Consider the following 11,858-nt stretch of genomic DNA (forward strand, 5'->3'; position numbering starts at 1 on the left):
GGACCGAAGGGTCGGTTTCCATGCTGTACATCTTTCTGACTCTAGGACTCTTATCCCAACAACCCTTCAGTGTTCACCTCCCAGCGATGGTCATTCTGCAGCTAAATCTCTAGAAAGACAGTTCGATCCTATCTGTTCACTGTCATTTCATCTGCCTCATGGCGAATACAGGGAGTCATTCCTCAGTAGTGGGAGGTTGAACAGATGTGTAGAGGTTACAGAGGTAGAGGGGCTTACAGGGGCTCAAGAATGTCAGTGGGACAAACGGGTTTGGGGATTGGAGAAATTTTCAGAGATAGAGGGAGCTCGATTAGATTCTGGAGATAGGGATAGGAATGGAGAAAGGAAGAGGTAGGCAGACTGAGAGGCACAGACAGGGGGCTGTTTCATCTAGGAGAGTATTGTGCATACTAACAGAGATACGGAACGTTGTTGTGACTGAAGACGTTTACAGATATAAGAAAGCTTCTAGACTCTGGAGGCGACAGTGATTGGAAGGCAATGGAGAATGCCAGGTTACTGGGATGGAGACAGTTACACAAATGGGGAGGGTTGCACAAAGTGAAAGAGATTCCTGTGGTCGGGAGCGGTATGGTGTCTGGAGTGAAGATGAAATTTAACAATGTAAAGATCAAAGAATTGGAGAAGGATAAGGAGATTACAATTTTTCACAGCTAAGGAGGGGTTGTAGGAGCTGGAGAAGATTACATAGGTAGGGACTGATGGAGAGGTTAAAGACAAATACATTGTCATGGAGGGTGCTATTGGTAGGAGGGGCTCACAGGGATAGACAGGACTGTCAGGGTTTACAGGGATGAAGGAATTTAGTATCTACTGGAGAAGGTTAGGAATTAGTGTTTTTGGGATTGGAGAACCTGACAGAGATAAAGACAGAGGTGTGGTGTGGACGAGAGGAGATTCCAAAGACAGGAAGTATTATCGGGACTGGAGGATATTACAGACATCACGAATACAGTGTGGGTCAGGATTGATGCCTGCGATCCCCTGTGCTGTCGCAACGAGGAGCAGTACAGCAAAGGTGAAAGCAGGACCCTCAGAAGATGGTGCGAATGAAACCTAGAATGTTGCTGTTCCTTGACCAGCTCTGTATCTATGTCCGGTCTTCCAGGTCTGAATATAGAAGTCGACTTCCTCCACCCTGTGCTGCTAATTGTGAGTGATCTTACCGGCTGCAGGATTTACTGAAGGCTCCAGATTTCCCTTTCCATCGATCTCTGGCTGACCAACCAGTTTCAATGAGGTGATGGATGAGACAGGAGTTAGGAACATGCTGATTACTTGCATAAGAAAGAAATAGACAGAATGGGAAATTAGACTGAAGCAATGAGGATAACACATGCAGAGTCCAGCAGAGATCTCAAAAATCCCATTCTCCATCCCTTGTCTGTGCTGCTGCGTCTCTCTGGAGTGGACAATTCTGTTGACTCAGGATCTCAGACCATCTGTAAGAGGGAGAAATGCTGACAGAGGCAGCAAATAGACCGACACAGCGAGGGATACCACATGGAGAGATACTGAGTGATATCACAGTATTAGACACTGTATTAACAGGGAATTGTTTGAATTTGTAACAAAGGCACTGGGATAATTGTGAAGGGATTCAACCTTCCTATCTCATCATCTCTTTGGCGGTGGGTCACAGACGAGGCTGACTCTCTCCCACTCTCGGGGTGGGGTGGAGGCGGGGGGGAGGGGGAGAGGGGAGGAGGTCTGGAGTAGGCTTAACAGTCCGATGTGGCCTTCCACAGATTCTGTTAAACTTGGCGCAGAAGGTGGCCATGGGAAGGGGGTGGGTGGGGCGTTGATATGACAGCGTGTTCCTTGTGGTGTTTGCTCCTGGTTTCCCATTTTCCCCACAGAAAGTCTCGAGGTGCTCGACACCTTCCCAATGTTCCTCCCCGACTTTGGACGAACCTGGTCCAGGACTGAACAGATTTTATTATGAGATGAAAAGAAAACCTATCAATTCTGAAGAAGCCAACATTTAGAAATGTGGACACATTTGTTAAAGAGATCGCTAGGGAGTCTCCTAGCAGGAGGAGTGCTGTCGGAAGAGGAAACGTTGTCAGCGTTTAATCAGATGATCAGAACAGGGAGAATTGAACGTGCTGGAGGTGGTGAGAGTGTTACAGAGAGGGGCAAAGGCCTGCACAATGTTACAAAGCCAGTACGAATTGCTGCAGCTAGAGCTGTTTGCAGTGGTAGGGATGGACATCTGTATTTTCATTGATTCATTCATGGCCTGAGGATGTCACCGGATGGACCAGCATACATTACCCTACTGCTAATTGCCCAGAGGAAGCTCAGAGTCAGCCATATTGCTGTGGGACTGGAGTCACATGTGAGCCAGACCAGGTAAGATGCCAGATATCCCTCTCTCATGGACATACGTGAACAAGTTGATTTTTATCAGATAATCAACAATGCTTATACGGTGGCCTCACTAATACCCTGGACAGATACACCATGACATCCGAACTCCTACTCTCAATGCTCCTCCCAATGAAGGGTAACCATCTCAAACGCCTGCTTCACCAGCCTGTCTACCTGTGACGCTACTTTCAAAAAACTGTGTACCTGCATCCCTGGATCACTGATTGACAATAGTACCCAGGGCCCGAATATTAATTGTACAAGTCCAGTGCAGTGCCACAAGGATCGGTGCTGGGCCCTCTACTTTTTGTCATTTACATAAATGATTTGGATGCGAGCATAAGAGGCACAGTAAGTGTCGGGGGTAGTGTAATGTTTAAACGGTTAGCTGCATTTTAGTCTTTTCTACCTTATAGTAAACACAAGCAGACACTCGAAACTGTTTCCGGACCTCCCCCATGTTTATATGAATGAAACAATTGTAACAGCTTTCCTCGATAGTTGAGAGACCGCCCATAACCACAGTTGTACAACATCATCCATATAAGGAAAGAACGGGGAGCTCGAACACTGATTGGCCAAGTGAATAACAAAATAATCGCAGGCACCCGAACCCAAATAAGGAAAACAGTGGGGAACCCTAGCACTCATTGGTCAAGACAGCAGTAGGTGTCCCAGCCCACATATACGTGTATATATTGCGTGGAGACTACTATGCTTGTGTGTGTACCTTTGGGAACAACACCCGACTTTGCAAAGTTGAATGAAAAAGTTTTGGACAGACTCCTCCGTGTCTTTGTTCCAGGGAAGGGAAATAAAAGTGCCGGAGCTAGGGCCGGACAGCCACTTATCTCGCACATAAGTAAGTTTACAGATGACACCAAAATTGGAGGTGTAGTGGACAGAGAAGAGGGTTACAACAGGATCTAGACCAGATGGGACAATGGGCTCACTGGCAGATGGAGTTTAATTCAGATAAATGCGATGTGCTGCATTTTGGGAAAGCAAATCTTAGCAGGACTTATACACGTAATGGTAAGGTCCTAGGGAGCGTTGCTGACCAAAGAGACCTTGGCGTGCAAGTTCATAGCTACTTGAAAGTACAGTCACAGGTAGATAGGATAGTGAAGGCGGCATTTGGTATGCTTTCCTTTATTGGTCAGAGTATTCAGTACAGGAGATGGGAGGTCATGTTGCAGCTGTACAGGACATTGGTTTGGCCACTGTTGGAATATTTTGTGCAATTCTTGTCTCCTTCCTATCGGAAGAACTGTTGTGAAACTTGAAAGGGTTCAGAAAAGATTTACAAGGATGTTGCTTGAATTGGACGATTTGAGCTATAGGGAGAGGCTGAACAGGCTGGGGCGGTTTTCCCTGGAGCTTCGGAGGCTGAGGGGTGACCTTACAGAGGTTTACAAAATTATGAGGGGTATGGATAGGATAGGATAAATAGACAAAGTCTTTTCCCTGGGGTCAGGGAGTCCAGAACTCGAGGGCGTAGGTTTAGGGTGAGAGGGGAAAGATATAAAACAGACCTCCGGGGCAACATACTCAGAGCAAGAGAGGGACACGCATGCACACACAGAGCAAGGGAGAGAAGGACATGCACACACAGCATGGGAGGGACAAGCACACACAGCAAGGGGGGACATGTATTAACACACGCACAGCAAGAGGGACACACACATACACACACAATCATACATACGGGGGGCAACTGACACATACAGAGCGTGGGACACGCACACACACACACACACAGACACACACACACACACACACACACACGCAGCGAGGGAGAGACACACACAAAGACAGCGAGAGTGGGACCACACACACACACACAGCGAGGAAAAGAGACACATACATACACAGAGCCAGGAAGGGACATACACACACAGAGCAAGGGAGGGACACACACAGACACAGCGAGGGAAGGACACACACAGACAGCGAGGGAGGGACATGCACACACACACAGAGCAAGGAGAGACATGCACACACACAGCAAGAGACAGACACATACACACAACACGATGGAGTGACACACACAAACAGCGAGTGAGGGACACGCAGTGAAGGGTGGACACACAAACACATACCGTGACCGTGTGACTCGGATATAAACATACATACACACACACACACACACACACACACACACACACACACACACACACACACACACACACAGCGAGGGAGGGAAACACACGGACACGGACACACAGCAAGGTTTGGACACACAGACACAGCGAGGATGGGACATGTATTCAGAAAGCGAGAGGGGACACACACAAAGTGAAGCAGGGTGACACGCAGACATATGCACACACAAACACACACACACAGTGAGGGAGGGACATGCACACACACACACAGTGAGGGAGGGACATGCTCTCACACACACACTGAGGGAGGGACATGCTCACACAGACACAGTGAGGGAGGGACATTTCGTCCCCTGTCCAGGGGACTTCCTCAGGGAGCCTCCTGTGAAGCACTTCTGTGATCTTTCCTGTGACACTTATAGTGATTTGTATCTGCCGCTTCCGGTTGTCAGTTCCAGCTGTGCGCTGCAGTGGCCAGTTTATTGGGTGCAGGTCGATGTGCTTATTGATTGAATCTATGGATGAGTGCCATGCCTCAAGGAATTCCCTGGCTGTTCTCTGTTTGGCTTGTCCTATAATAGTACTGTTGTCCCAGTCGAACTCACATTGCTTGTCATCTGCGTGTGTGGCTACTAAGGATAGCTGGTCGTGTCGTTTCGTGGCTAGTTGGTGTTCATGGATGCGGATCATTAGCTGTCTTCCTGTTTGTCCTATGTAGTATTTTGTGTCGTCCTTGCATGGGATTTTGTACACTACATTGGTTTTGCTCATGTTGGGTATCGGGTCCTTCGTTCTGGTGAGTTGTTGTTGGAGAGGGCTGTTGGTTTGTGTGCTGATATGAGTCCTAGTGGTCGCAGTAGTCTGGCTGTCAGTTCCGAAATGTTCTTGATGTATGATAGTGTGGCTAGTCCTTTGGGTCGTGACATGTCTTCATTCCGTTGTCTTTCCCTGAGGCATCTGTGGACGAAATTGCGTGGAGTTTGACCCCACCCTGTAGCTCACCAATAGGATAAACATCACACTGAGAAACCTACAAAATAATAATGGACAGATAACCAGGTCTGACCTACAAAGAATGAAACCTGAAAGCAACAACACCCCCAGATTCTATGGACTACCAAAGTGCACAAACCAGCCATCCCACTCAGACCCATAGTATCACTACCAGGGACACCATCACACAAACTGGCTAAAGAACTACAGCAGAAACTGAAACACCTGATCAGCGGACCCAGACAATCTATACAATCGACACAGGAATTCTTGCACATCATCAGAAATACACACAGACAAGGAAGAAACTATGGTCTCATTCGATGTAACAGATCTGTTCACCTCTATCGACAAAACCCTAGCCAGAGAAACAATAGCCAACCTGCTGAACATACAGAACAGACAACAGGACGTTGAACCTATCAACAAAGACGGCATACTCAAACTACTGGACCTGTGCCTCACAACACACTTCACATTCAACAACCAAATATATGAACAAATCAACGGAACACCCATGGGCTCACCCATCTCTGGACTCATAGCAAAAGCGGGAATGCAAAGATTAGAACAAACAGTCTTACCGCAAATTCAACCCAAACTCTGGGTCAGATATGTGGTTGACACCTTTGTAATCATTAAAAACACAGAAATAGAGAACGAACACCGGCTCATCAACGCCACACTCACAGGAATCCGATTCACTAGAGAGGAAGAAAAGGACAACCAACTCCCATTCCTGGACGTGACGGGACAGAGAAAACCGAACAGAGAATTCACCACAAAGGTATACAGGAAAGACACACACAGAGACCAAGTCCTGAACTACGAAAGCAACCACCCCAACACACACAAAAGAAGTTGCACCAAGACACTGTTCAAAAGAGCCACAACACACTGCAGTACACCAGAACTGCAAAAAGAGGAAGAAGAACACCTATACAATGTATTCGCCAAAAATGGATACCACCGCAATTTCATTAGGGATTGTCTATATGGATTTGCCAGACGTCTGTCCTCTGATATTGATGAGGGCAGTGCAGATGTTGTGGTTTATATGCAGTTCATTAAGGTCTTTGACAAGGTCCCACATGGAAGGCTGGTCCAAAAGGGGAGATCCCATGGGATCCAAGGTAAGTTGGTGAATTGGGTCCTCAACTGGTGGAGGGTTGTTTTTGTGATTGAAAGCCTTTGCCCAGCGGGTGTACCACAGGGATCTGTTCAGGAACATTGCTGGCTGTTACGTTCATTAATAACTTGGATATCAAAACAGAAGGAATCATTAGTAGGTTTGCAGATAACATGAAAGGTGAGGGCGTTGTCGACAGTGAGGGGGATGGACTCAGGTTGCAGTCTGATATCGATCAGATGATAAACTGAGCAGAGTAAACACAGACAAAGTTTACTTCTGATCACTGTTAGGTAATGCACTGTGGGAAGTCTAATAAACGAATGGTATACATCATGAATGGTAGGTCCTCCTAGAGAACTGAGGAACACAGGGATCTTGGTGGGCAACTCCTGAGATCTCTGAAGCGTCAGCACAGGTAGACAGGGTGGGGAATACACCTGGACTGGGAGCAGGAGGGGGAGCCACATCCTGGTGGGGAGCGTTGCTGGAGCTGCTCGAGAGGATTTAAACTCGTCTGGCAGGGCTGTGTGACCCCAAAGAATCGTAAGGCCAGAAAGAAAGTTGAGGCTGGTACAAATGTTCACGAGAGCAATATAAGTAGACAAGGCAGGCAAGAACATAGCAGACAATCAGGGAAAACTGGTGGATTAAACTGCAGTTATTTCAATGCAAAGGGCCAGACAGATAAGGCAGATGAACCCAGAGCATGGATGGGAACATGGGATTGGGATCCCATAGATATTACAGAAATACAGCTGAGGGAGCAACAGGAGCAGCAGCTCAATGTTCTGGAGACAGATACTACAGGAAGGATAGAACAGGAGGCAAAACAGGAGGAGAGCTGGTGGGTTTGATTGGGGGAAACATCCCAGCAGTACCTAGAGGGTGTATTCATGTAGGATCGCCCAGATATTAGTGGAACTGAGAAATAAAAATTGGTCATTAGTTTTCTACGGTCGTACTACAGCGATAGGCAATGGGAGATGGAGGAGCAAAAATGTCAGGAGATTTCAGATATCTCTTCGAATAATAGAGTTGTAATGATAGGGGATCTTAACCATTCCAAACCTGGACTGGGATTGCTACTAAGTTAAGCATTTGGATGGAAGGAATTTGTTAAGTGTGTTCTGAAAACACCCAGTCATTATGTAAATGGCCCAACTGGAGAATGGGGCTAAACCTGACCTCCGCTTGGGAAACAAGGTCGGGAACGGGACTGAGGTGTTAGTGGGGGAGCACTTTGGAAAGTTACCACAATTGTATTCGTTTGAAAATAGCGATGGAAAAGGACAGGTCTGGTCCACAAGTTAAAGTTATTCAATTGAGCAAGATAGTATTAGACATGAATTTTAAAAGTAGATCAGGGGATTCTATTTGCAGATAAAGGGAAGTCTGGCAAGTAGGAATATTTTAAAACCAAGATAAAAGGAGCGTTCAGCGCCAGCGTGTTCCTGTTAGTGTGCAGCTCAATGCTGACTGAATTAGGAAACACTGGCTGAGATTCGAGGCTGTGGTCAAGAAAAAAGGGGTCACATGTCAGATATAACTGGCTGACCATAGGGAATTCCTTCAGGAGCATCGGGGCTGTAGAAATACACTCAGGATGGAAATCAGGAATGTAAAAAGGGGACACGAGATCGCTTTGGCAGAGAAAGGTAAGGAGAATCCAAAGAGACTCTACAAGTGTATTAAGAGCAAAAGAAGAGCTCGGGACAAACCCGGTCTCCTTAATGATCAATGAAGGCAACGATGTGTGAAACTACAAGATCCGAAACAAATATTTCACTTTGGAACTTACTTTGGATAAAGACTGGGGCGCTCAGGGAACTAAACAGTGTTTGGTCTGACCACTGTTGGAATACTGTGTGCAATTCTGGGTCTCAATGCCATCGGAAGGATGTTGTGGAACATGAAAGGTTTCAGAAGAAATGAACAAGGATGCTGCCAGGGTTGGAGGGTTTGTGCTTCAGGGAAAAGCAGGCTGGGGCCGTTTTCATTTGAACATGGGAGGCTGAGGAGTTACCTGATAAAGGTGTTTAAAATCATGATGGTCATCGATAGGGTCAATAGACAAGGTCTTTTCCACAGGGCTGGGGGATTCCAAACTGACAGGGCATAGCTTTAAAGTGGGAGGGAAAGTTTTCAAAGGGACCTAAAGGACTACTGGTTCCGGCAGAGTCGATGGAATAAGAGGAAATAGTGGAGGATGATAGAAATACACTTAAAAGGCATGTGGATGGGTATATGAACAGGAAGGGTTTAGAGCGATACTGGCAAAGCTCTGGCAAGAGTGACTAGATACGTCATGCAGGAGTTGTTCCAAAGTTGTTTCCGTGCTATACATCTGTGTGATTGAATGTCTTGGAATGAGTCCACATTATCGAAGAGGAGATGCTGGAAGTTTTAAAACACAAAGGTAGATAAATCCCCAGGCCCTGATCAAATGTATCTCAGAACATTGTGGGAAGCTGGTGACGAAATTGTAGGGCCCCTAGCAGAGATATCTGGACCATGTGTGATAGTCTGTTAGACTGGAGGGTAGCATTGTGGACATTGAAGAAGGTTTTCTGAGATTACAAAGGGATCCTGATGAAATGCGTGAACGGCTGAAAAACTGTAGATGGAGTTTAATCTGAATAAATGTGAGGTAATGCATCTGGTACAACAAACATGGGCAGGGCTTACACAATTAATGCTAGGACCTTCGGTAGTGTTGTAGAACAGAGGGACCCTCATAATTATTTCAAGTTTGCAACATGGAGAGATAGGATCGTTTAAAAAAGGTGCTTGCCTCACTTGCTTACATTGCTCAATCCTTTGGATATAGGAGTTGGGAAGTCGCATTGAGATTATACAGGCCATTGGTTAATCCTCTTCTGGAATACTGTGTCCAGTTCTGGCCGCCCAGTTATAGGAAGGATATTATTAAGTTGGAGAGGGTTCAGATGAGATTTACTGGGATGTGGCTAGTTATGGAAGTTTTATGTTATAAAGAAAGGCTGAATAGGTTGGTATTTTTTCACTGAAACCTGAATGTTGACAGATGACCTCATAGAAGTTTATAAAATAGCGAGGGGGATAGATAGAATTAATGGGAGTTGTCTTTTCCTGTGGACAGGGGAGTTTCAAGACTAGGAGCTACATTTTTAAGTGTAAGAGGAGAGACAATTTAAAAAAAAGACATGAGGGGCACATTGTTACACAGAGAGTGGGTTGTGTGTGGAATGAACTTCCCAAGGAAGGGGTGAACTTGGGGACAATTACAATGTTTAAAAGACATTAGGATTAGTACAGGTTTGAAGGGATATGATCAAGGAACAGACAGGTGGGACAAGATCAGTTTTAGAGTATGGTTAGCGTTAACCAAGCAGTGCAATATGACTCTCTGACTATGATTATAATGATGTGTCATTAATTAAGAAAGGCTGCAAGAGGAACCTCGGGAAGTACAGACTGATGAGCCAGACATCAGGGTGGGTCAGTTATTGGAGGTCATTCTGAGAGGTAGGACTTACATGCATTTGGAAAGACAAGGACTGATTACAGCAGCCAGCACGGCTTTGTGCGTGGGAAAACATGTCTCACAAACTTGACTGGAGTTTGTTCAAGATGTGACCAAGAAGATAGACGAAGGCAGAGCAACAGACGCTGTTTCTGTCTTCAGCAACCCTTGGTCAGGGTGTAGCATGATACATTGGTTAGTAAGGGTAGATCATAAGGGATCAGGGAGAGCTAGCCAACTGGATACAACTGGATGACAGTGGGATGAGGGTGGTGGTAGAGGGTTGTTGTTCAGACTGGGGCCTCTGACCAGCAGTGTGCTGTAAGGATTGGTGCTGGGGCCACTGTTGTGCATCATTTACACAAACAATTTGAGTGAAAATTTGGGAGTCCGTGTTAGTATGTTTGTGGATACCAAGATTAGTGGAAGAGTGGGCAGAGAATATAGTTATCGAAGGGGATGTTAATCAACTGGGCCAGTGGGCCAAGGAATGAAAGATGGAGTTTAATTCAGGTGTTGAATTTAGTTCAGACAAACCAGGGAGGACGAATACAGTTAATGGTTGGGCCCTGCACAGTGTTGTCGAACAGACAGGGACCAAGAAGTGCAGTTACATTGTTCCTTGGAAGTGGCATCACAGGGGGACAGGGCGGGGAAAGCAGCATTTGGGACACTTGACATCAGTGGCCAGAGCATTGAGTACATAAGTTGGAGATATTTGTAACATTGTTGTCAATATTTCTCCTAGGCAGAGGAGGCCACGAGGTGACGTTATAAAGGTTTATGAAACCATGTAGGGCCAAAGTAAGGTGAATAGCCAAGGGTAGGTGAGTCCAAAGCTAGAGTCATAAACGTGCGGTGACAGAGCAAGGATTTAAAGAGGGAGCTGAGAGGCAACATTTTCCACAGAGGATGGTGCATGGATGGAATGGACTGCCAGAGGAAATGGTAAAAACAAGTACAATTACAACATGGAAAAGACACTCCGGCAGGTACATGGAGAGGAGAAGATTTGAAGGGATATGGGCCAAACACAGGCAAATGCAACTCATTCCATTTAGGAAACCGCAAACACAGAGTCATGCAGCACAGAAACAGACTCTATGTCTCCAGTTGTTGGAGGAGCAGACTATCGAGACAAGACATATTGTAAAGACTGAAGCAAGTTACATCGATATGGATAGTCGTCTGGACTGGAGGTTTCAAATCAGACAAATAATTGGTAAGAGGGGAGGGGATGACAGAGATAGGAACTGTTAAGGGAGTTAGAATGATTGAAGACACTGGTCCACAAGATGAGCCATAGATACAGTGTTGGAGAGGGAATAGGGAACAGAAAGATCCCAGGCAGTATTACCACCCTCTCATTGCAGGCCTGCATTCCCCTCTGTTATCCTGGTGCTCACCAAGACAGTAAACGTTTGGATTGAAAACTGGGAACTCCGGGTGCTGTCTCAGTACAAAAAAAACTTAAAGTAGAGGTGGTGATTGACCCTGAGATGTGTCTGTACTGTGCTCCCCCTCCAGCACTATGTCTATGTCATGTCTTGTTAGCTGATGTTTGGAGCCCTCTCATTGCTCTTTGCTCTGTGCACTGTGAGTGATCTTACCTGGCGGCAGGATTTATTAAAGGCTCCCGATCCCCCCTGACCTTTGTCTCTCTGGATGACCAATCATCTTCCCAACCAGCAGTTGGCAAGTCTATTGAGTCAGGAACTCGCCAAATACC

The 11,858-nt window shown here is 46.2% G+C and overlaps 1 long non-coding RNA gene across 1 annotated transcript in view; it reads right to left on the reverse strand.

Moving 5' to 3' along the window:
* Window positions 1-11,858, reverse strand: part of LOC140453721 (uncharacterized) — a 42,995-nt gene extending 31,137 nt beyond the window's left edge. Inside the window, exon 1 of the long non-coding RNA XR_011952471.1 lies at window positions 11,740-11,858. This is a non-coding gene — a long non-coding RNA (uncharacterized lncRNA). The remainder of the gene's footprint in view (window positions 1-11,739) is intronic.

This window comes from Chiloscyllium punctatum, chromosome 27 (genome assembly GCF_047496795.1).
Source record: "Chiloscyllium punctatum isolate Juve2018m chromosome 27, sChiPun1.3, whole genome shotgun sequence".
NCBI classification, from domain to species: domain Eukaryota; kingdom Metazoa; phylum Chordata; class Chondrichthyes; order Orectolobiformes; family Hemiscylliidae; genus Chiloscyllium; species Chiloscyllium punctatum.